Below are 27,822 nucleotides of genomic sequence, written 5' to 3' on the forward strand. Positions count from 1 at the left end.
TGTGGCAATATCAAGAGAAAGGTTTGAGTTCAATTTCTCAAATCTACAATGTTATGACAATGACAATAAATTTAGATAGAAATAAGACCTCTTCCAAAAATAATAAATGAAAACCAACAGAAACTTACAATATGTCCATTCAATACCTCCCTCCAGAACTTCACTAGTTTTCTACTTGTAAACAGATCTTGCTGTGCAAATATGGCTTTCAGGTATAGCTCCCTGTGAAGCAGACTTGAATAATTTCAAAGGAAAAATTGTTCCGAAGCCGGGTATCGATGCCGGGACCTTTGGCTTAGCGCACCAACGCCCTGCCGACTAGCTACCCAGAAAGTACACCCTACACCGTCTCAACTTATCTCTTTATATCCACACATCTCAGTGGGCTGACAAGATGCCAGAAACCCAGTTTTGAGTGCACACAAACTCTGTGTGACTTGAATTGTGGTTTTCTGTTAACGTATACCTGAAAGCCAGATTTGCATGATATAGCCTATATGTCACTGCAGATAGTTAACAGAAAACCACAATTCAAGTCACACGGAGTTTGTGTGCACTCAAAGTTGGCTTTCAGGCGTCTTGTCAGCCCACTTGAGGTATGTGGATATAAAGAGAAACGTTGAGATGGTATCGGGTGTAGTTCCTGGGTAGCTCAGTCGGCAGAGAGTTGATGTGCTAAGCCAAAAACCCCGGGATCCATACCCGGTCCCGGAATAATTTTTCCCTTGAAAGTATTCAGATCTTGCTATGACTTTGCGTCTGCTCTTTACATGCAACAAATTTGTCACCCCATTCCTAAACCCTCCCTCTCCTCTTCAAGAAAGCTATGCTGAAATATTTCTGCTTCTGCTGCAAGCTGTGAACCAGGTAGATTAGTAGGTGTTATATCACGTTTATCCCCTGAATCCTCGTCTTTTACGTATTCAGTGGCATTTGTGGGCTGCATTATAGCGATATGTCTGTATTTGAGATGAAATTTCGCTCGTAGCATAATTTGCAAACGTAGATAGCATTTCATACACGGAAAATCCACTAAAATTTAAAAAAGCGAAACAATTTCAAAATATATGGGAATATGCCTACTGTCCTAAAAGGACACATAAGTTTTCGTCATTGTGATGTCGCAATGAATAGATATTTCGAACGCATTGTGGTTTCACGTTATTTTTATGTTTAATAGAAGCCATTTGATCTACAACAATTTTTAAAATAATTTCGTACTGCAACAATATTTAACTTTCATATCTGATTTGCGTCTCGGATGCCACAGCTAAAATAAACGAACAACTCTCACGTCCACATCTCAAACTCAACGGTGACCAGAACTCTCATTACCAGTCTTACCACACCCAGCAAGCCTCTAATTACCACCAGTAATAGTGACACCTGTGAAAAAGCAAATGCGTTAACTGTAGGACCACTGTCCTTTTAATAGGATAGTAGGCATATCTGGATTAATACCTTGTTAAAAGAAAAATATTTTTCATTACTCTACTTACTGGTTATTGTAACGGGAAGATACTTCTACTCAATTATGTAATATTTTATTTGTAATCTAAAGCAGTGCTAAGTTTATAATTTTACTTTCTCTTCTCAACAAAACCTAATTTATGAACAGAAATTTACCCAATTTTTTTCAAACTATTTTCACTTACAGTTCCGCATTATTTCTTTTATGCTATTCTGTTGTTTAGTTTGAGAATTTTCTTTTTCATACACAATAAACGATTCTCTGAAATTTTGAGCGCCTTTACGTTTATTTTTATATTGGTAAGGGATTTTACAAACTCTAAAATTTCGGAGTGTGTGTCATGTTATTAAGTCGGTACTGATAATTTTGTCGTGAGCATAATCAAAGAAGAGGGTTTATCAACATCTTGAAAAAATCATGATCAAAATATTGTATTTACTAGTCCACCTTTGTTTCAATTGGAAAGTAGCCTTACCATATCATTAATATATATGAAAAAAATAATGGCTAATATTGAACACTTGTGAGTAATTTATTTTAGGACTAAAAAAAATTGGGATTACTTGAGAAGGGGAAAATTCACTAAGGAAATACATTCCTACAATAAAAATATATACGTGGAATACATCTCCCAGTATAGGGAATGAACCTACAGTTTTGTTGTTTTAAATGTTATATTTTAATAATAATAATAATAATAATAATAATAATAATAATAATAATAAATAATAATAATAATAATGATTTATTTAACCTGGCAGAGTTAAGGCCATACGGCCTTCTCTAACACTCAACCATGAGTAAAAACTATGTTACAGATTTACATCGTAAACTACAATTTTACACACGAAACTGAATAAGATAATAATAATAATAAAATGTAAACATCAAGTAAGAAGAAATCATAAATAATATATAACATACAGAATGAAAGAAAAAAAGCATAATAAAATGTGTACAGCAGGTCAAAATAAATGAGGCGTACAAAGTATAAAAAATAAGACAATTATTGATAATAATAATAATAATAATAATAATAATAATAATGATAAAAATAAGAATAGTAATAATAATGACAATAGTAATAATAATAATAATAATAATAATAATAATAGGCCTAATTGTACTAATAATACTAATAGTAGTAATAAAATAGTGCAGTACCAAGCATACAATGAATACAATATTTTTAAGTACACACAGTAAGGAAAATTATGATTATATATAGCTCAACTTATCACATTATCGGAAAATATGAAAACAAAAATATAAAATAAGTTAAATATCACTAGAACATAAAAAAAAATGTGAATATGTGGAAACATGCAATACAACACTTGTCATAATAGTAAGTTAGTTTGGCAACTCGTCATAAGATAATTTTCTAACTTGGATTTGAAAGATTTCAATGTTCGGCAGCCCTTGACTTCAGGCGGCAGAGAGTTCCAGTTACGAGAGGTAGCAACAGTGAAAGATGAGGAATATAGAGATGATGTGTGAAGTGGAATTTCTAGCGTGTTATCGCGTTTTTGTATTTTGTTTACAAATAGATGGGGTCTATGCTCAGAAATGTCCATTTCGAACTCAAAAATTACAAGAACTAAAGAAAAGTAGGGATCAAGGAAAATTGACTGCAAAAAATTCGTAGAAATTACAATAACTAAAGAAAAATAGGGATCAAGAAAGTTTAACTGCAGAAAATTCGTAAAAATCTTCAGAACTGGAAGAAAAATCAGCAATATTTTAGAAAAGTATCACGAAAGAGAAAAAGAAATCCTGAAATGAATTTCTAACAACTATAAAAAAATTAAGAATACATTATGATAAATCATTTAGTTTATGTGAGACTTAGAAACTAAGTCTTCAATATGACATTTACAAGTGAAGTTACGTGTGTGCGATACTTAAGAATGGAACGATATATTTCCGACTTTCAGGTATTTTCTTTCTATCCATAGCAATAGCAGTTTTTGCCATCACTGTGGCTACAATCGGTACATATTAACTTATTATCTTAAGGCCCATTCACAATGAAAATTAAACATAACAGTAACATAAACACAGAAGTTTGCGTCCAAGCTACCAAATCATTCACAATGATTCACATAAGTATTGACATAAACATTACCGTAAGACGTTAACATGAAAGTTTGCAAACTCCAAACTTTCATGCTTATGCTTGCGTGATTTGCAAACAGAACACAATCGTGGAGCGCTGAAGTATACGACAGAATATGAGGAAATGGCGTCGTTGTTATGTTTCCATGGTTACCAAGTATCTTTGCGGTTATGTTTATGTTCCCATCGTGAATGCTCTTGATTTTACCGTAACGTTTACATTTTTAAGTTAACGCTTACGTTATGTTTAATTTTCTTTGTGAATGACCCTTTACTTTTAATACATTTAATTAATGAATCACAAGTAAGACCTCACGTATAAACACACTACAGAATCGTCTGCAGCATACAAAAGTCACGTGACTTACCTTTTCAATGTTGGCAGACCAGGCGCTCTCTATATACAGAGTGGCACACGAAATGTCATACCATTTATTTCACACATAATACGTATTGATTTGTATTAAAGCTTTACAAAATTATACTGAATTAATAATTAGGATTTGGAATTTTATCTCTAATGCAGAACATGTTCCATATGACCGCCGTTTTGCCTCACAACCTTTTGAAAACGAACCCTTACATTCGTCACCACTTTTCGATACAAGTCTTCAGATAGCGCACGGCACAACTCCACTAGAAGGGCTCTGAGCTGCACCACATTTTCTGGCCTCCTTTGATGGTCTTTTTCTTTTAGGAATCCCCATAAAAAGAAGTCGCACGGATTAATGTCCAGGCTATGAGGCGGCCACATTTTTCCGAACCCATGTCGTTCAGGAAACCGAGTGACATCACAAAAAGATCAAACATCTCGTGCAGATAATCCAGAACGGTGCTTTCAGTGTGTGGACGGGCTCCATCCTGCATGAACCACTGTGTTTCCATAGGGAGACCTTTTGCCATGAGATGGGGAATAAAACTGCTTTCCAACATGGTTTTGTATCGAACTTGGTCGACAGTTTCATTGAAGAAAATTGGACCGATGATTCTGTGGCCCATACAGAAACTTCTGCCCCAAACATTTCTTTTTCATGCAGTATGCGAGGAGGTTCCCTTGCTCAGAATCGAACGTTTTGTTTATTCACAACACTGTTCATATGAAAGTAGGCCTTGTCTGTAAACCATGTGTTGTGGAGCACAGTCTCTTCTTCCATTGCCCACAACGCAAATTGTAGCCTCCGTTCCTTATCTATCTCTGTAAGTTTATGCAGAACGGTAATTTTGTAGGAATACAATTGGAGATCTGAATGCATGATCCTTTGCACTGACCGACGACCGATTGCCAACTCGGCAGAAGCCCTCCTTGTTGATTTAGAGGGACTTCGAGTCAAAGCTACGCGAACTACTTCGATGTTTTCAGGCGTACGGACACTAGCACGTCGCGGCCGCTTTTTTTTCCAACACAGAACTGTTAGTTTCAAACTGTTGGGACAATATGTAAATTGTCTGCTTGCTAGGAACTCATCTTGTATTAAAGTGAGCACGAAAACGTTTTGAGTCCTCACAACATTATTCGTTTCGGTAAAAAAACAGTACAACAGTCAATCGCCTGTTGTCCGGCATTTCACAAATCACTATGGTTGCATCAGAAGTTTGATGCAACCTATCGGATTTTCCATGAATTTCGACATCCACTCGCGCAGTTAGAAACATCGAAACTACAATATTAAAATTTTAATGAGATACTTAAATGGTATGACATCTCATATAGTAATTCTATGCCTGCGACAGACGCCTTAATGACTTACGGGGTGACTGCTGCAGTCGCTCCCGAATATCCACAGCAACCGCCGGAAATGTAGACGAAGGATCCTTGCCGGTTTCACCCACAAGATGTCCAGTTGTTTCCAACTTGCGTACCAACGTCAGTATTGTGTTCCTGTCGTTTTCAACTTGCGTACCAACGTCAGTATTGTGTTCCTGTCTGGACGTTAGTGAACACCAAATTCCCTCTGGTATGCCACTTACAAGATGTCCAGTTGTTTCCAACTTTCGTACCAACGTCAGTATTGTGTTCTTGTCTGGACGATCGTGAACACCAAATTCCCTCTGGTATGCCCTTTGCATCGCTATGGCCGAGTTCGTTATCCAGTAGTTTTTTACAAGGAATAACCGTTGCTGTAGTGTGTACTGCACCTTGAATGACAATGATAAAGAATGGCGCTAGAAACGATAATGAACCATTGTACAAAGAACAAGCTGCAAGTTGCAACTCCAAGAACGCCAGCGTTGCGAAACTAGAGCTCTATGCGAAACCAGAGTCCGTGGATATCCAGAGTACCGCAATCCTTTGCGCCGGCAAATGCCGACAAATCCGCCATTGTTATTCTAGCGCGCGCTATGGAGTATACAGTTGTATGTAATGTAAGTGCGAAAAAATGCATTACTGCTGTGTTTAGAACTGTTCACAGAGAACTGAAAAAGGCGCACATTTGTTTTCTCTCTGACAAGGTGAAAGAAATAAGGAAAAAGGAAAGGATTGACTATAAGTGTAATAAGGAACGATCCGCTACCTAAGAGAGCATACATTGTGAGATTAATGAATGACTGTATTTTGATATTTATTTATTCAAAATTGGGCACCAAAATATTTTTCTAAAACTAATCTAATATTTCAGTTGTTACAGCATTGATATTTCTACTATCCATCATCATCATCATCATCATTATCATCATCATCATTATCATCATCATCATCAATGTTCATGTTTCCCGTAAGTGATAAATAAATTATAATTTGCTAAAACTTTAAAAAATAATGTGGCTCCGGGTTTGATGGTATCACTACTAGAACACCCAAAATGATTATTGAACCTATATCGAAATCACTAACCCATGTCTTTAATTTGTGCCTATCACAAGGTGTACTTCCAACTGATCTAAAATGTGCTGTAGTAATACCTATGTACAAATCTGGTGGCAGAAACAATCTTAGTAACTACAGACCCATCTCACTCTTACCAAGTCTCTCTAAACTATTAGAAAAATGTATTAAAAGCAGGCTAATTAATTTCTTAGAAAAAAACAGTCTATTAAATCAAAAGCAGTTTGGCTTCCGTACTAACATGAGCACGGACGACGCTATTGTGAACGTAACATCAAGGGTTATTAAAGAATTAGACTCGGGAAAAAATGTTTAGGAGTTTATTAGATATTCAAAAAGCCTTCGATACTGTAGACCATAATATACTCACTTCTAAACTTCATGCCTACGGTATTAAAGGAATCGCTTTAAATTTATTTAAGTAATACTGAAGCAACAGATCTCAATTAACGAAATTTAACGACCAACACAGTGAAATTCGTAATATAAATATAGGTGTGCCACAAGGTAGGCCTACGGTTTTAGGACCTCTACTATTTTTAATATACATCAATGACTTGCTAAATATTGATATAGGAAACACTTCTGGAAATATATTCGCATCTGCCGATGATACAACCGTAATTTTTAGTGGGTAGAATTGGAATGATGACTACCTAAATGCTAATAGAGGTATACATATAATTAAGAAATGGTAAGATGAACATTTGCTCTCATTGAACATTTAAAAAACAACTGCAGTTCATTTTATATTAACGGCTTCTAGTCTGAGAAGAATCAAACTCGTTAAGGATACAAATTTAAAAATAAACAATTGCAATAACATAAACTTGATTGATTGCAATTGCTCTACCTTGACAGAATCCACGCACGTAAAATACTTAGTTGTTGTCATTGATCAACATTTAAGATGGAATAAACATGTAACATATTTATGTAATAGGTTACGGAAAACAATTCACAACTTTGTAACCATTCGTGAATATATTCCTATCTAAGTTCTTCGTGTTGTTATTTAGCCTTGTTTTAATCAGTCATTCAATACGGAATAATAGGATGGGGTGGAATAACAAATACTATCCTAACTCCATTAATATTACTACAAAAATGTATCATCAAAAGATTTCTGCATAAACTACTTGATTATTCGACACAATTTATTTATTCTGAATTCCAAGTACTAAAACTTGAGCAAATATATAAACATACAGTAGGCCTACTAACTTATTTTCACAAAAATCGAATGAATTTTATAACTGAAAAACATATACATAACACCAGAAGAAATATCCTAACTCTTTTGGCAGAACCTAAATGCCATACTACAGCTGGATTAAGACACAGTAGGAATTATGGACCAAGACTATAAAATTCAGTATTGAAAATTAATTCAGACCTAAGCAATTTACACATTCTTAAGTTTAAAAATAAAGTGAAAATGTTTGTATGATATTTGATAAATTTTATTAATATTTTAAGTGTTACTAGCATTATATTTTTTTAATATGTATTGTATTTATCTGGTGCATGTAACCTATAAGATAAAACATTGTAATAAATATAAATAGATCATTTTCTTAATTAATAACAGTGTATATCTCCAATAAATGATTTCTTAGCATCGCCACAGATACACTTGATTGTACTTGTCACTATCTCTGCCAATAGAGAGTTCTTGAAATTTATATTTTCCCCGCCATTCATAAAATATTTTGATATGATACCTCTTGCACAAAAGGAGAGATCTATAACTGAAACTTGATTAATATATTTCAATATTATTTGTATTTATCCTGGTAATAATGAACATTTTGACTCGTAGACATTTTGTTTTTCAGCATTAACTTCCAATGATTGTACCGTCTTAGTATTTATTTTATTATTGTAAATATTTTTGTTTTATTACTATTATTATTATTATTATTATTATTATTATTATTAATTATTTTGTATTACTATCTTTGTATCATCTCCGTCACGGTTATTCTATGATGATGATGATTATTATTATTGTTGTTATTATTATTATTATTGTTATTATTATTATTATTATTACTATTATTTCTATCATTAACATTACTATTGATCTCTGTAAAATTTATGTAGACTACTGGACTGTACCCGAGCTCGAGCATATGCTCATTTCGGATATCTATTCATATGTAATCATTTCAAATGTAAATTGTGAATAAATTTGAATGAGAATTTGAATACATAAAAGAAATCCAAATCACGTACCAATGTCAAATTTTTACCATCTTCTCCTTTTCAAACCAAGCATTTCTGAATTTAATCCTAATTTCTATTTGCCAGAATGCCTTAATAATATATTTGTGAAAGTTTTGAATTCATTCTTTTGAGACAACATTGTATTTATTTTATTTTATTTTATTTTATTTTATTTTATTTTATTTTATTTTATTTTATTTATTTATTTACTCACTCACTCACACACTCGTTTGTTTGTTCGTTCGATCGTTCGCTCGCTCGTTCGTTCATTCACTCGTTCACTCACTCAGTCGTTCATTGATTTATTCATTCATTCACTCATCCATTCATTTATTCATTCATTTTATATTAATTAATTCATTCATTTATTCATTCATTCATTCACTCATTAATTAATTAATTCATTCATTCATTCATTTATTCATTCATTCATTCATTTATCTATTTATTCATTTATTTATATATTCATTTAACTGTTTGTTTGTTTGCTTGTTTACTTGTTTGTCTGTTTGTTTGTTTGTTTGTTGCTTGGCTCGATTGGGAAATACAAAGACCGTAGAAACTAGAAACCCTATTAAGGGTAGACTGATGTGAAATTTCAATTTTCTAAACTACTTTAGGTAGATCTCTGAAATTTTGCAAAATTGTCCTGCTGTATATTAATAGTCTCTGTACAAAGTCTCATATCATTTGGTGCAGATATGTACAAATTATTAACAGTTTTGTAATTTTAAATTGCATAAATTTAGGTTGTCAAAAATTGCTACTATTTTGGTCTGAAGTTTTGTCTAATACGTGTTAGAAACAAAACTTACTGTACATCTTTTTATTTTACTAAAATTAATTAAAAATACTTAATGCACTAAAAGTGTAAAAACAGAAAAAAATTCAACTCGAGCATAAAGAAATTAATATTAAAACAATACCTCTTATTGAGATTCTGGTTGATATCTATGTATATTATCAGACAGTGCATCTCACTTGACGATATGTATCAGAGAAAGAATAGTTGTTTGTATGCATCTGAAGTCTGTTTAGTGGAATATGCAGCTAATCGGTGAAGTATGCATTGGAGGGGGAAAAGAACTGGTCATCATAACCCATTATCTCCTGGCCTAGTTGTCTCATAAGTGATGCCTAATTGGTGTTACTAATGAGGCTCAAACCTTTTTTCGGACAGTTGACTAAAGAACAACAACAAAAATATGAGTGTTAGGTATAGTCCTGATAGTAAGTTTTGCTAAGAACATTTTCGAAAACCTCTACAAAAAAGTCATGCATGTAGTGTAAAATCTGTAGAAAGAGTAGCATTTTTAGCAATGCAAAATTTACAGAAAATTAAAGTGCAGAAAATTGACTTCAAAGTTTGGGATGATAATAAGGAACCAGGTCTCTACCTTTTTTTATTTTCTAGGCATTTTGAAATATATAGACCTAGCATATTACTCGTATATACAGAAGTTACCCTTATATACACTACCGCGCTGTGCACACCTAACCTATACTAGTACCTAAATAATCTATGTAAACTTATGAAAACACTATATTAAATAAATATTATTTACAAATCACTATAGACTGTAGACAATATTATAACACTTACAATAAAACTGTAAGAAAATTGCAAATATTTCTTTTATCACAAACAAAAACAAAGCATGGAAAATACGTTGTTATGGCTACTAGCAACAAGTGGAATTTTCCTTTAGACAAGAATTGTGCTCTCCTTTCTAACTGAATATCTTTCAAAGGAAAGCAGCCTTTGAAGTAACATCTACTGGATTCTATGAAGAACTATTTCGAGAAGTCGAGAACCTATACTGGCTCAATCAGAAATCGAATATAATAAATAATGCATGAATTACAGCGTAATTTCCAAAATGGTCACAGAATTCAGAGTGGAGGGCGTGGACGGAGCATTTAAATTAACAGTCAGAGCGCGCAGTCTTTTTAAAAATGTGACCCTAAACAGCTGATACATCGGTTGTATGGCCATGAAAATTGGCAGAAGGCATCTTTAGACCATAAACAAATTTTAAAGATAAAACAAAGGATCAATTTTTGACAAAAAAAAAGACAAAATCTCACAATAGTGTATCCTTAGGGACATTATACTTAAATTACTAAGTTTCATATTTTTAAAGCTAAATTCACAAAATGTTTATCACTAGTACATCTGGTTCATAATAACACATGGACTAAATTGCGTTCCTCTATGATAAGTGGTTTACATTTTATTAATAACATAATAAAGTATTGAATTGATTTATGCAAAAATTCCCTTGCGCCACAGTTTACATTATTTTAAATTGATATTCACTTACATGATTCTTTATATACTTATAGGAACAAACATCACTTTTGAAATTTGCTGTACATTGAATGGGTAAATCACTATAAATTTTTTATAACTGATGCTTTTCCAATTCACTGCGGGCTAAAGCAAGGAGATGCACTATCCCCTTTATTTTGTAACTTCGCTCTAGAATATGCCATTAGGAAAGTTCAGGATAACAGACAGGGTTTTGAATTGAACCAGTTACATCAGCTTCTTGCCTATGCGGATGACGTGAATATGTTAGGAGAAAATCCACAAACGATTAGGGAAAACGCGGAAATTCTAGTTGAAGCAAGTAAAGCGATAGGGTTGGAAGTAAATCCCGAAAAGACTAAGTATATGATTATGTCTCGTGACATATTGTACGAATATTGTACGAAATGGAATTATAAAAATTGGAGATTTATCTTTCGAAGTTGTGGAGAAATTCAAATATCTTGGAGCAACAGTAAGAAATATAGGTAAATGACACTCGGGAGGAAATTAAACGCAGAATAAATATGGGAAATGCCTGTTATTATTCGGTTGAGAAGCTTTTGTCATCTAGTCTGCTGTCAGAAAATCTGAAAGTTAGAATTTATAAAACAGTTATATTACCAGTTCTTCTGTATGGTTGTGAAACTTGGACTCTCACTTTGAGAGAGGAACAGAGATTAAGGGCGTTTGAGAATAAGGTTCTTAGGAAAATATTTGGGGCTAAGAGGGATGAAGTTACAGGAGAATTGGAGAAAGTTAGACAACGTAGAGCTGCACGCATTGTATTCTTCACCTGACATAATTAGGAACATAAAATCCAGACGTTTGAGATGGCCAGGACATGTACCTCGTATAGGCGAATCCAGAAATGCATATAGAATGTTAGTTGGGAGGCCGGAGGGAAAAAGATCTTTGGGGAGGCCGAGATGTAGATGGGAGGATAATATTAAAATGGATTTGAGGGAGGTAGGATATGATGGTAGAGACTGGATTAATCTTGCTCAGGATAGGGACCAATGGCGGGCTTATGTGAGGGCGGTAATGAACCTACGGGTTCCTTAAAGCCAGTAAGTAAGTATTAATTTGTTTTATTTTTTATTTTATAATAAAAAATTCTAGTAACTTACTGATTAACTTTACAACAAAACCCTATAGTAAACTTTGATTCCATGTATGTAAGGATCCATATAAGTGAATATCACTTAAAATAATGTCAGTTGTAGTGCAAGCTACTTTTTATATAAAGCGGTTCAATATTTTAATCAATTAATTAATAAAATGCAAACCACGTATCATAGGCGGATGAAATTTTGTACACTTGTTACAATTAAGTAGATATACCAGTGATAAAAATTTGGTGAATCTAGCTTCGTAAGTATGGTTGTTATTGATTTCACTGTTGTGACTTTTAAAAATAAGGAACGTCGGGAAATTTCAGTATAGTGTCCCCTTATATGCGGAAGCCGGAGAGTTTGCACGAGGAATGCATTTGGAAATGTTTAGATTTATTGTTTTTTTTTTATTTGAAACATTGTTGTTTTCATTCATTACTTGTAATTTATAAAGTTCATGTTGCTGTAATACCTATAATTGTGATGTGTATGAAGTGTATTGAACACTTAAATGTGTATTTATGCTGTAATGAAGTTTTTATACATTAGTATATTGACTGACCAGGGGCGGCTTTAGAGGTAGTGCCGTTGTGCCATGGCACTACCAGAATACAGAAGGAAAAGGAGAATTCATATTTTCCGCTCAAAACTTGAGAGAATCAAGTTACACTTATACAATCTCTACCGTCAATATGATCTTTGCAGCGAAACACGTTGTAACCAGTGTTTGGAGGATGCATCTGTGCCAGGCACTACATCCCATAAGAAATATAATGGGATGCGCACGCAATCTTCATGTTTGCTAGTCCTTTTCAGCATCTAAAGCATGATCTAAAATATGCCAGGCACAATTTGCCGCTGGCTTTTGCAATGCTTGTAAAACTGTATACATCCCCATTTTCTACGCCGATCCCTTACTACCTCTCGCTCTGTCTGTCCTTCCACTTTGTCGGAACAAGTATCTTAGAGCGAAGACTGCAACAATAAGATAATAAAATCTCTCCCGGTTTCTTGAAAACTTGCTTGAGAAAGTTTTCACTTTATTATTTCTACAACAGTACCAATTGTAGTGTGAACATATTAAGTGTTGTCATCGTAATAGTGCTCGTGTTATCGTGTTGTGTACTGTGAAAAAATGAATTCGGTTGGCGCTTTATTGAAATCTTCGTTTTTAACATCAACATATGAAAACAAACTTCGTGTTAAAGAATTAGGCAGACCTACACCGCACTTAAATATTCATCAAAAGCGGCAAAGTGCTAAAGGTAACAGATCTCGCAAATTCAACCCAGATATTTATTTAAAAAGCAACTGGCTGTGTGGATGTGATGTGAAAAATGGGTTCTTCTGTTTCCCGTGTGTTCTGTTCGGAGGTGAACTTAGCTGGTCAAAAGTGGGTATGACAGATTTAGTACATTTATGGGGTAAAATAAAAACACATCATAAGTCAAAGGTTAATATGAATAACGTCTTCAGTTTGTCTATGCTGGGTAAAGCTAACATTGAAAATCAGTTAAATTCACACTACAGACTCGCGATTGCAAAACACAACGAGCAAGTTGATAAAAACAGATATGTGTTAAATTTAATAATAAATTGCATATGATTTTGTGGGGCACTAGATTTAGCACTAAGAGGGCACGATGAATCTGAGGAGTTTTGTTTGCAAAATAGACAACTTCAACAAAAAAATGATGGATTTTTTTTCAAGTCAGAAGAATCGGCGAATGGGTTTTATCTATCGCGCATATTAATCTGGTCAACAAAAGTGCTCAAGTGCTCCAGTTGTATAAATTTTGGTGAGTGAGTTATTATTATTATTATTATTATTATTATTATTATTATTATTATTATTATTATTATTATTATTATTATTATTAGAGACGAGAATTTCATGCACTATAAAATCCCAATAAAATATGCATGATCAAGCGAAAAATACATTAAAATATGCACTTTTATTTTTGTTTCAAATGTCTTATTTCACTTCACTTTTTTTTTTTTTTTTGCACAGTTAAAAACCTAACAACATTTTTAAATTGGTTTCTATGAGGTTCCTGCACTTGTCAGTCAATATGTTTTTGTAGGCAGAGAATGACCTCTCTATATTGCAAGAAGTTACGGGTTTAAACTTGAATGAACATATTTGTGACAATGTCAGGTCAAATTCTTCATTCATGTTTTCGCCACAAATTACCTTCTTCACTGAACAAAAGAATCCCAGTCCAGGTTAGCATTTATGACCCTGTCCAATTTGTTTTTCGCCGCTACATCCACTTTCCCACAGGCATAACTGAGGGATCTATGAAATTATTTGCAGATTCTTTCTTTTGTTGCATTCTTGCAATATGTGAAACAGATGCGACATGCTGGTCGACTTGAAATTTTTTAGTACATTTCATCTGAAATTATAATAGACCTTACGGTTACCTAGGTACGAGTTAAAAATGGACATCGTAATTTAATTTTAAAGAAGTTTTTAAATTTTTTTTACAAAGAACAATTGTCATATAAAATGTTCGGAAACAGATTAGCATTGCTTAAATCTTTACTCCAATAGTCGCAAAATACGACATCCTCATCTGACCTAATAAAATCTTTTCCTTTATAGTAATCCACTGTGCAAAGAGTACACTTTTGGAATCCTTAAATTGGAAACATATTAGAACCACATAAACACGCGCAAACAGAATAAACAAGCACATCACCAACTTACGATATTCACACACAGCAAACACAGTTTAACGATGATTACAATTTTAGAAGAATCTAAATTGCTATTAGTACTAGAAAAGGAAGAGAATTATAACCTCCCTGAAAGAGGATGCTTTTGACCTAAATTATTTGTCGGCAATTTCCTTGAACCCTCTATATTTCCTCTCTACTTACTAGGCCTATTCTCAAAATATCCAACGTAATAAATTCATTTATGACACGCAGTGTATAGAGGGTCGTGGGTAAATTGTTGTAAAAGTGGACTTCCGTCCAGGGAAAGGTCCTCTAACACCTTATTGTGAAAATCTTAACATTTTATTTAATTTTTCTGTTATTTAGTTTCTTTTTCTTTTTCTTCTTCAATCCTGATTCCTGAAGCTAAAATATGGAACATAAAATCGAGAAACTGAGGTGTCCACACAAAACCATTAAAACATGCATTTAAACTGAATGTAATGTATATTATATGCATTATTAATCTAAAAGTTACCTAAATATGCATTATGCATGTTTTTATCCCTAAAAAGTCGAATACATGCAAATATGCACGGGAAAAGTACACATATATGGAACCGGAAAGTAATGAAATGGATAAGTACTAAGTTTGAGCTATGACATGTGTTCCTATAAAAACATGCATTTGCATGGAATTCTCGTCTCTAATTATTATTATTATTATTATTGTTATTATTATTATTAATACTATTATTATTATTATTATTATTGCTTATTTCTTGTCTATGGTTTAGACCATAGGCGGATCCAGGGAGGAAATAGTAGGAAAAAGAGTTACCCTCCCCCTTAGGATATCCTGGATCTACCACTGATTTTGGCACTAGTCATTAAATATGTATGAGCCGTTACTGTGACTGACAATAATGTTCTAAAATGTAAGAAGATCCTTTAGAAGTTTTTGTCCTTCAAATTAAAAATATCTGAGTTTTACTTTAAATATTTCTATCTCACGCGTGTTGAATAACATTGGCGGCCGACTCCGTGATTGCTCTATTCTGCTACATCCACGGACTCTGTTCGAAACTACAGTGGCTGTATATAGACAGTGACGACAAGGCAGCTTAAGCTCCGCCCATCCGCCATGTTGTTGCAAAGTCAAGCAGAGGCTATATGGATATAACTTTTAATATATCTGGAAATTGAGTCCCTATCCTTTAATTTAATCTAATTGGAGTTTCTAGCATTAATATTTCGTACCTGAGAAAGTTTCTTGAGAGGTCTCCCGTTTCCAATGTCTAAATATAAACTGAGCTGGAAAAATGACATAAAATCAACATATCACTTTTACACATGAGAAAGGGAAAAGTATGTTGGTACGGATACACTTTTAATATCTGTATTTCCCGGTACACTTAATTAATTATTTTTTTTATTTCAATACATTTTCGGAAATACAAAACAATAACAGAAGTCATAATGAATCAAAGTAAACAGCATACATGTCAACTCTCATAGCATTTTAAATATTGTGAATGGTACCTGGAAAATTATGCTGACAATACATTACACAGTAAACGTATTGTATTATATTGTATTTATTAACATTCCATGGTATTCATACATTGCTTCACAGCTAGAATATGGAACAAGTCAAAGAAACTTAATACTACTGTAAACTCTTAATTTAGTCTAGTTGAAATACATACAGAAGAGGTTTACAATATAGTTTACTTGTACAACACATAGTTTTAATATCAATTTCATGAAGTGTTGTTGAATGTCATAAATTCACCTACAGAATAGAAGGCGTGAGGAATTAATAATTATACAAACAGGCCTATGCAAAATCTTCTAGTAACAGTGGTGAACATTATAGTTACATGACACCTCCTATAATAATGCTATTATTGTATTTGCTTGTTACATTTAATCTTTTTTTTCACTGCAATATGCAAGTTTTCAGTTAGGCATGCATACCAAGGAAATGGCATACTGCAGTGGAAAAAAAAAAAAAGACCATGTGAAAGCTGCAAATATAATGACGACGAGGAAAGGTTTTATTTAACCTGGTACAGTTAAGACCATAAGGTTTTCTCTTACACTGAATAGGAGTAAAACTTACTTCATAGCCAAACATAAAAAAAACATATTAGATATAAGTAATTACATATTATCAGTGTTAAGTTACAAACGAAAATGATTTACATAATAAAATCAGAAACAGAGAATTTAATAAAATATCATTCTAACAGGCCATAGTGCTATAACAACGATCTACAAAATTATATTTGTAGACTTGCAAACATAATGATTTCCTCCAACTAGTTGCAAGGAAGGAGGAGGCAAGTCCTATGGTAGGGCTATCACTTCACAGCTTCTGACAAACTGGTGTATACTGCATTTCCTCCGTATAAGATGAAATGGTTACACCGCCATGACTCGGTCCCCAGAGCCTCATTTCTTAGAACAGGGTGCACCACGAGAAGGTGAGGATGGGAATTGAGTAGGAGAGGTTATAGAATGCACATCACTACCCTTTGCAACCCTTGAATGAAATATACACAATAGGCCTTCTATGCCCAAGGTTGCGGGTTCGATCCCGGGCCAGGTCGATGGCATTTAAGTGTTCTTAAATGCGACAGGCTCATGTCAGTAGATTTACTGGCATGTAAAAGAACTCCTGCGGGACAAAATTCCGGCACATCCGGCGACGCTGATATAACCTCTGCAGTTGCGAGCGTCGTTAAATAAAACATAACATCCAATATACACAATAAAAATAAATGCACACTGTGGAATACATATTAATGTTAAATTACTATCAAATACATTGAAATCAGAAACAGACTATTGAAAAATTGTACACAATAGAAATAAAAGTAAACACACTGCAATACATAATCTATTAATGTTAAGTTACAAGAATATATGATTTAAGCTACATAATAAAATCAGAAACAGAGAATTCAATAAAATGTACACAATAAAAATAAATACATTTGAATACAATACCAGAATTATTAGTGTTAAATTATACTACAGTGAATGTCCAGCAATGGATTTACTTGCATAGGTATTAGTAGCTGGTTTACACATTTTAGAATTAATTTTCAGTCTGTATACAATATATCTGCTAATAATTTTAGTTTTCAGTTCATGACAGTCAGGTATGTTCAGCTCTAATTTACTCGTCTCCTTAAAGTAGAATTGTTTCAAATTTACATCTTGTGCAGAAACACTTGGAAGGAACATTACAAAAATATTTTCCATTTCAACAAAGAATTGAAATGTTTCCTCTGAACAGAAAAATTGTGTGTCTTCCCTGAAGCATTGAAAGTTTGTGAACCTGGTAAATGTTTCATACATAGGCGTTTTAGAGCCCACAGCAGATATGCATGTTGAACATGTTTTTGATGTTTTCTGGATACTCTGAACGATATAACCAGATACATTATATAAGGAATTCAGTTCACTAGAATTGAGACTTGCCATAGGATGATTCACTTCTGCAGAAATTTCTACTTCTTCAGACTTAGGCTTTACCTCATGTAATGTGTCCAAGAATCCAGAAAGAAATTCCCTGTCATCTTCTTCGTAGCTAATACGAGATGCATTTCGTAAGTATTGTGACACACAGATCAACTTGAGGTTATTTTTAACCTGAACTGCATTTGGAACACACTGTTTACTTCTTAGCACACTGAAAAGATTTTCCAAACAGTCCTGAGAAAACCTGCTAGTTAAAAGAAACTTGTACTGTCTGTCTTCCAATAAATTAGCCTGCAATTCTAACATGGCCTGCGTTGAAATTAGGACACCAGTTTGAGATGGTTTCCAAATTTTTTTCTGACCAACTTCCATATTACAAAAAAGATCCATAAAATCTTTTAAGAATGCTATGGAATCTCTGTAAACATTTAAATTAAATTTACTTAAAGCACATGATGGATGTCTAGAGGTCATTAAATGGAACCATCTTTCTACTTGGTCCAAAAACCATGCAGTAGTTAAGTAAGCAGGTTTATCAAGTTCTTCAGCAAGAAATTTCAGAGCAGTGCTTACAGTATGGTTTACCACATTTGTTGATGTACACACTTTCATCTTGCCGAAGTGACTTGGGAACAGGTCTCGTTCTGATAGTTTTGGTGCCAGTTTAAAAGAATGCTCTTTTTCATGTGCAATTATTTCATAAATATGGCTTGCCAGAACTTCATTTGTGGGTAGCTTTTGTTTCTCTTTATTATCATTGGGTATTCTAATCACCTTATTCGATATGAACATTGATTTAATGTTTTTAAATAAATGTGACACATCAGCAAAGACAAATACAACTTTATCCGAATGCAGTGGATGGGCAACTGTGCACTTGATCTCAGAATATCTGCCTGCTGTTACACCCCAAGCCCTCCATAGTGCTTGGTTACAAGAATCCATATCAGATGTTACACTTAAAATGTTCAATTGCAACTCTTCAGCTTTCTGAAAGATACATTCGATGATGTCATGAAAAACAGCACCATTTACTGAATCACTGGTGTAATAATAGGCAACTACTTGTTTCCACCGTGTAATTACACCACCTAACATAAAAACTAAAACATGAGTTGCCATGCCTGAGTGTTCGGGCAGTGTTACATTCCCAAAGTATTTGCTTAAGGAGCAGTCATATACATTCCCTGAAGTGATAGCCATTTCATCTAATATTAAAACACAGTCCTTTTCATGAGATTCGAAGGATTCCACTTTTATTCTAAGAAATTCAAAAACTTCATGTAAAATCCCACTATCAAATTTGAGATTCTGTAATCTTCTCTGCAAAGTACGTACAGAAGGCAATGGATAGCCTTGCTTGAGCAGTTCCTCATATCCACTTCCACCACAAATAAATTTCAGCTTTAGGGCTTTGGTAATAGTCACATTTGACCATTTCACAAACATGTTCGTCTTTCCTCGTTGCTTTCTTTGTAATGAAATAATCTGATCATTATTAAAAGTCTTATTTACAAAAGAAAGATCATTTTCAACACTACATTTGTTCATGTTTTTTAATCTTCTGGTTGAATTCCTTAAAAGTTTCTTGTAGTTTTCAGCCTTCCTTTTTTCTTTTAAATATAGTTTCTCATACCTTGCCAGTTTTGTAGTTGATTCTTCATGTATGGCTTGTTCAGTCTCACAGCAGTTGTCACTGTCCTCACTTGATGCAGAAGACTCAGGAGTTGAAATTTCACAAGATGATGCTGCATGTGATGAAGACGGTTGTAATTCAGCACCACTGCCAATAGAAACTGCCATATTTTTTGGAACCACTTGAGAATCTAGAACTGGACCTAAACAGGCAAAACAAGTTTGATTTTGAATTATACAATAGAACGCATTAAAATAGGTAATAAAAGTTTAAGATAAAATCTGCAGCCTTCTTCCTTCTATGTGTATCTGTCAGATGAAGGGGAAATTTATTGCTACCGAATACAAATGTAGAGGTAAATTGAGAAAGGGAGTCATACCTCTTCATGGCAAACATATACTGACTACATAATTATTCTGTAAGTTCACTTCATATGACATCATTTTTTGTTCTTCCTTAATGAGGAAGGACTCTAAGCCAACAGTGTTGTTTGAAATTTATGTAATTTCCTAGTACCAGTCGATGTTCCTATGTCGTTTTCGCACTTACCTTGCTATGTCTGTAAGAAATTGTATAATTTTGTATTGTTTCTTTTTTAATTCATCTTTTTCTTTCTCTCTTCCTCTCCTTTTTCTTATTACTTTATCTATTTTTTATCCTGCTTACACCACCCCTTACTTATATTTTTCATCTCATATTTAATCTTAATACATTTCAATTTACCTTATGTGCAGTCACTGGGAATCGACCCAAAAACCTTTCGATTTATAGACAGATGCTCTACCAATACGTTATGAAGGGATTTGGTAGACTAATTTGAAAATATTCACTTAATATTTTATGTTCTTTGTAAATGCACATCAATAGAAGGCACCAGATCAGAGGGCACTTCTGGAAGCAGCTAAGTCAGTGGAAAATTCTTCATATTGGCTATGTCTTAGCCTAATTTCGAATGTAATTTTCTGTTTGTTGGATGAAGGAGGCTTTCACACCCCCTGATTGGGACTATAAACACAAATAAATAAATGACGTCAGCTGAAACCACTAAGGTCAGTGGAAAATGCGTCGTGTTAACTATATCTCAGCCTAATTCAGAATATAATTTTGTGTCTGTTGTGTGGCGTTTAACATTAAAACCAATTAAATACACAGTAATAACAAATAGTACTTACAGGGAGGTTAAGTTAATGTAAAGCAACTTATGTGTTCATACATAAGGGGCAACAAGTATTAAGAAATTGGGTACTGAAATTTATATAAGATTATTATTATTAATTATTTATGTGTAGGCCTATATTATATTTCCGCCAAATAACGTAACATTAGTATGTAATGTTTAATTAAACGTTTTCGCCATTTACATTGCTAGGTGTCATCAGTTTAAATCTAAGTTTTATATTAAAATTTTAAGGTACCGGTATACTAGAAGATAATTTAAATTTTAAAATATCCCTTTAAAATACACAAAAATATAATAATGTATTGTAATGTGTATAGAATGACATTAGATTTATGTATTTTTAATGAAATGTAATTTACACATACGTGATTAATAGTAGTAATTAGGCATATAACTTATCGGATTAACAATATGAATATTAAAATGAAAATGACCTTTTCAAAATATTTTTAATGGAAAGCAATTTACTTACTTGACGAAGATTTGGTGGCTTTTGGAGCTGAAGCTTTTCTCTTGATTGGAGGTTTTCGTTTCATTGCTGATGGTGGTGAGAAAAAGAAGATTGTTGGTACAGCATTCGATTTTAGTTTTCGTGTGCCGTCAATACAGTTTTTTCCCACATATCAGGAGCGAAGTGAACCTAAATAAATCAAAATTAAATTGGTATTAACATAATAGATCTATACAATAAATATTTTGATATCATACTTAGACCTGACATCTGTTGGCTGTTTGTATTATTATTTTCCACAAATTATATTTTAATACATACCTCACATAAATATGAATAATCAGTTGGCTTCCACTTGATCCCTTTTCATTTTAATATGCCATTCCTTTCTTCTTGCTGGATCTTTTGGGAAGCGCTTCATGAACATGCCCTTCTTGGCTGAATTACTGCATCCTACGGCAGCACAGCCAGGCATATTTATCTAAAAACATAAGTATATGAGCTTATTTCACTACATCAGTATGAATTATATCAAGAATAAACCTGTAAGTTAAACAAGCATAAAGCACAATATGAGATACTTACCTTTTATATTGCAAATCAGTCGCAAAAATAACGCGGAAAACGTATCTAGTACCATGTAGCACAAAATTTTTGCTGCATAATGGCCGCTGGTACCAATGAAAATTAACACACTCTTGTCGCCACTGTCTATATACAGCCACTGTATTCGAAACAGCTTCGCTGCGCCATCTCGTCATAAACACCTAAAGCTTCCGCGTGACATGAATGAAACTCTAAGAACTCCGGCGTAACTTGAAAGAGAAATGAAACATTCCTGTTCAAATGAATGAATAAAGAAAATCATGAGTTTTATATGAATCACTCTGTATTTAAAGTGACTGAAAATATAAACCCGGTTGATACCATTGTTCAGAAATGGGAACACTGAGAAAAAAAATATTTAAAAATAATAATAATGTGAAATGGTTCTACTAGCCGTTTCACATTGTTGCTAAACGTTCAATTTGAAAGATTTAGTCCATTGTTGGGCTTGAATGTAAATTATTTCCGTTTTATTACGAGTAGAAATAGCGATATTTTCAAGTTAGTTCCAGTGCTGTGTAGAAGAAATTGCTTTACATTCTTTACTGTGTTTGGTTTTAGTTCACAAAACGTGCAGAAGTAGACTACCGAGGATATGGGTTTAGTGACTTCGGTTGTTTTTGTACTGAAGTCCAATTGCACTGTACGAAAGTGATAATTAGTTTACATTAGGTGTGTTACCCTTTCTTTGTTTGAGAGCGCAAGTTCCACGCAAAATGGCGTTAACTCTAGATTAAAGGTTTTGAGAAAAAGTTGTATAGAACCTTTTAGTCTTAGTTTCATCTCTACATTACACACACAAGGTATTTACACGTAATAATGAATCACTCTGTATATACAGGATGATTCAAATGTCGCGCGACATAGGACATCTCCGTTATTAGTGTAAGTACAAAAATAGTTTCAAATAAATGCTTTAGATATTGATACGTGTAGTTCAAGTGCAAAATTTAAAGAAAATCGTTAGAGCCATTTTTGAGAAGATTGCAACAAACATGTTCGCGTTTCAAGTGAAGTACCAGTTTGGTTAGGGAAAACGCATCCAAAACTTAGGTGCCACCATCTCTGGAGGATACGAAACTTAAATTAGAAATGTGATTTGGGTCGCGCGCCGTAATTAATAAATTGTGTTTTTTTCTGTTGACAGGTGAGTAAGTTGAGAGACACAATGGCAAACTGAAATATTTTATCACTTGAACTTTCACGACCTGTGTATTTTTTCCACATGCACACTAATGGATTAAGTGTTCAAATTGGTGGCCATTTTGTTGACGGCACATCTATACACGGTTGAGGTAACTGCTCCGCACATTACGTAACACCGCATGTGTTATTTGTGTACATTCTCTCCTGATATGAGGCGCATCCAGAAAGTAAGTTTCCCTATTTTTTTAAAAAAAAGAACACACTTTCAGGAAAACATTTATTGGCAACAGGTACAGCAATGTTCCAGCTATTTTCCAACATAGCCACCATCAGAATTGAGACACTTGTCGTGTTGTGGGATTAACTTTTGTATCCCTCTGTCGTAGAACTCTGCCGCCTGTGAATGGAACCAGCGTGTGACAGACGGCTTCAGCTCTTCGTCGTTGCCAAAACGCTCACCGGAGGACAGGAATTTCTTGAGGTGCAAGAAAACGTGAAAATCGCTGGGAGCAAGATCAGGACTGTAGGGTGGATGATCATACAACTCCCAGCCAAATTCCGTCAAAACAGCTGCTGTGCGCCGAGCCGTATGTGGACGAGCATTGTCATGGAGGAGCACAACACCTGCAGTAAGCATTCCACGCCTCTTGTTTTGAATGGCACGTCGCAATTTTCGCAGTGTTTCACCGTAACGGTCAGCGTTCACTGTTTCACCTCTTGGAAGGAAGTAAATGAGCAGAATGCCCTTCCTGTCCCAGAACACCGTGCACATCACTTTCCGTACCGACAGCGTCTGTTTGAATTTCGTCCTGACCAGAGATCCACTATGCCGCCAATGCATTGACTGCTGCTTGGTTTCCGGGGTGAAGTGCGAAATCCAAGTCTCATCGCCCGTGACGATCCTATCGAGGAACTCGTCGCCGTCATCGTGATACCATTGCAGAAATGTCAGCGCTGCTCCTAAACGTTGCATTTTGTGTACGGGTGTCAGGTTTTTCGGCACCCACCTGGCACACACTTTTTTGAACAGCAGGTGCTTAGTGACAATCTCATGCAACAAGGATCGCGATATCTGCGGAAAATGGCTGCTCAGCTCCGTAATCGTGAAGCGACGGTTCTCCATGATGCACTGCCGCACCAGCTCAACACGATCATCATTGATGAGGGACGGTCGCCCACTGCGCTCTTCATCATGGACACTTTGACGACCTTCAAAAAAACTGCCTACACCAGCGACGCACCATCTGCTTACTCATGATGTTCGGCCCATAGACCTAACAGAGCTGCCGATGAATTTCAATTGGCGCAATGCTTTGTGCATTAAAGAACTTTATCACCGACCGAACCACGCAGGCGGCGGGAAAAGGAATAAGAGCTTCCATTTTGGACCACTGCTGCCACGCTACTGGCACCAGGCGGGACCTGTCCGGCTGGCATATGATTGATACGTCATAGATCTGTTACGCATGCGCAATTGACACGGCTAATTACGTTTACTTTCAAAGGGAAAATTGGGAAACTTACTTTCTGGTTGCGCCTCATATTTTCCTGCAGTTTTCGGGGCCTGTGGCTGCAGACTACAGACTTGAGATGTCCCCGGAGAAAAAAGTGAAGTGGCGTTAAATCTGGTGACTTAGGCGGCCATTCCACTGAATCCCTGCGACCGATCCAACGCCCAGAGATAACTTCATTCAGCAATTCGCGGACTGTCAATCTGAAATGCGGTGGTGTTCCATCCTGCTGAAAGAAAAACCCACGTCTTCTTTCTAGAGTCAGATCATCTAAGTAGGACAGCAGTGTAGCCTCGAGATGCTATCTGTACAGTGAAGGAGTGAGCATGTTGTTCAGAAACACGGGATCGATGACAATATCCCCGTGTATGCCACACCACACATTTAATCTTAGGTCAAACTGATTATGAGCCTCTGCAGCTATGTAGGGGTTCTCGGTTGCCCAGCACACAGCGTTATGTCGATTCACTGTTCCGTTCAAATGGAACGCTCCAACAAATATCAGCTTCAAGGTTTGGCTGGTACGTTCGTCGTTCAAGAAACCACTCACAGAACTGCACCCGCATATCTGTGTCATCCCCATGCATTTCGTGCACAAAGTCCATACGATAGGGATGGAAATGATTGACGGATAGTATCCTGGACACTGACGCTTGACTGGTACCACATTCTTGCACCACTTTCCTCGTTGACCGTGATGGACTGGTTACCGGCTTTGCTAGTACACTAGCTGCGTTTGCATCCCCTGTTGCTGTACGAGACCGCCCTGAACTTTTTTTGTCGTGGATACTGCCTGCTGTCTTGAACAATTCCATTAAACGACCAATGCTTCCGTGATGTGGGGTAGGTTGATCAGGATGCCGTCTGTGATATTCTTCTGCTGCTTCCCGTAGACACAGGCCTCCCGCATGGATGAGAACCATTTCCACCCTGTCAGGAATTGTGTACATTGTTGCTACCCGGTTCACTTGTGAAACTAGCACTTACTCACCTGTCTACACAAAAAACAGAATTTATTAATTACGGCGGGCGACCCAAACCACATTTCTAATTTAAGTTTCGTACGCTCCAGAGATGTGACACCTCAGTTTTTGATGCGTTTTCCCTAACCAAACTGGTACTTTACTTGAAACGCGAACATGTTTGTTGCAATTTTCTCAAGAATGGCTCTCACGATTTTCTTTAAATTTTGCACATGAATTACACGTATCAATATCTAAAGCATTTATTTGAAACTATTTTTTGTATTTACACTAGTAACGGAGATGTCCTATGTCGCGCGACTTTTGAATCAATATATATTATACATTATATATACTAATAATAAATCTGTAGCCAAAATTTTTTCGTAATTTTCGATTTTCCAAAAATAATTGGTGTTAACATGTTTAATTAACCATCCTGAAACCGAAAATCCCCTTTTTTAAATTTTTGTTTGTATGTCTGTCTGTCTGGATGTTTGTTACCTTTTCACGCGATAATGGCTGAACCGATTTATATGAACGTTGTAATATAAATTAAGTTCGTTGTAACAGATTTTAGGCTATATGCCATTCAAAATACTTTGTTTAAAAGGGGGTTATAAGGGAGACTGAATTAAATAAACCGAAATATCTCGCTTATTATTGATTTTTTTTTTAAAGTTACATAACAAAAGTTTCTTTAAAAATGATTTCCGATATGTTTCATTCCAAGCAAAATTTTTATGGGACCAAATTGCACCAAAAACGGATGTTCTCTGAACCAAATGATCATATTTTAATTATTTGCATGTAATAACAATTAAGAAACATGTTAAAGGAATTATCATTGCACTAAATGAGTGGTCTCTGGACCAAAATGATCGCATTTTAATTATTTAAATACAATTTAAATTAAGTGACGTATTAAACGATTTATTCTTCTATCAAACTCGAATGTTCCCTGTACCAGATGTCCTATTTTAATTTTGTAATCACTTTATATTTATTTCTAACAAGTGCAGCGGAGCGCACGGGTACAGCTAGTATATATATATATATATATATATATATATATATAAAACCTTGTGGAGAGAAGGGAAACCGAGTTTGCCAATAAATATTCTACCCTAGAAAGAATAACTTGATTTAGTACATGAGAAGGTGGATGAAAATTCACAACTAATCAAGCGACAAGCTGAAAGGATTAATACACAGTTAGCATCCATTGATGGTTTAAAAAAAGAGAACATGCCACTAAAAATAATCTAGAGGAGACGAAAGCTCAGTTAGATGATTTGGAGCAATATGGACACCGAAACTCAATTGAAATACCTGGAATTCCTGAAATGGCTAATATAAATCTGTTGGAAATATATATATACGGTATTATTTTAATGTACCGAAGTACATATGATATTTCCATGCAGATATTCTGCGTCGTCATACGATGAAAGAGTAATGGAACGGAGAAAAACTCTCTCGGCGCCGGGATTTGAACCCGTGCTGATGCTTTATCCACTAAGCCACACCGGATACCTACCTCTGCACTACGTCATAGATGTCTATGAACGTAGGACTGAAGTCCACACATGTGCTGAGGTGCACTCGTTATGAGTTCAAATCCCGGCGCCGGAGAGAGTTTTTCTCCGTTCCATTACTCTTTCATCGTCTGTTGCAGTGGCGGCTGGTGGTTTGAAAATATGGTGGTGCACAATGGATATCGAAGAGGAGTTAAACATACTTTACTTTAAAGTTTAAAACCGTGTATACCTGGAACATACATATAAAGCTTATTTATATACAATTAATAAGTAAAATGACTAAATACAAGCATACCTATTTATACAGAAAGTCCAAAAGTGGACGGGGTCGTGGATGGAGCTATCTATATATCGATTTACTCTCATGGAAAACATTTGAGCACAGAATCGTCATCAGAATGCTACCAAGTACCAAGTCCAACGTTTTCGTTCATAAAATTCAAATGCAGCTTTCGTAGGCTGTCGGGAGATAGCAGCAATTATTGTAAGAATGACAACTCTTACAACTTTAAAGCAAAATACAAGCTCCTTTATGTATTGTGCAGTTTGTGTGGATGCAGAT

General features: G+C 34.8%; 1 protein-coding gene across 9 annotated transcripts in view; it reads left to right on the forward strand.

Annotated features, from left to right (window-relative positions):
- LOC138693211 (uncharacterized) overlaps window positions 1-27,822 on the forward strand; it is a 693,974-nt gene that overhangs the window by 400,591 nt on the left and 265,561 nt on the right. The window contains exon 4 of one of the 9 annotated variants that reach the window (XR_011330248.1): window positions 23,633-26,726. The exons of the other annotated variants lie outside the window; for them this stretch is intronic. The gene's annotated coding sequence lies outside the window, so the exon portion shown is untranslated. Of the gene's footprint in view, window positions 1-23,632; window positions 26,727-27,822 lie in introns of those variants that run through there. 9 annotated transcript variants of the gene reach the window in all.

The sequence above is a fragment of the Periplaneta americana genome, chromosome 17 (assembly GCF_040183065.1).
Source record: "Periplaneta americana isolate PAMFEO1 chromosome 17, P.americana_PAMFEO1_priV1, whole genome shotgun sequence".
NCBI classification, from domain to species: Eukaryota; Metazoa; Arthropoda; class Insecta; order Blattodea; family Blattidae; genus Periplaneta; species Periplaneta americana.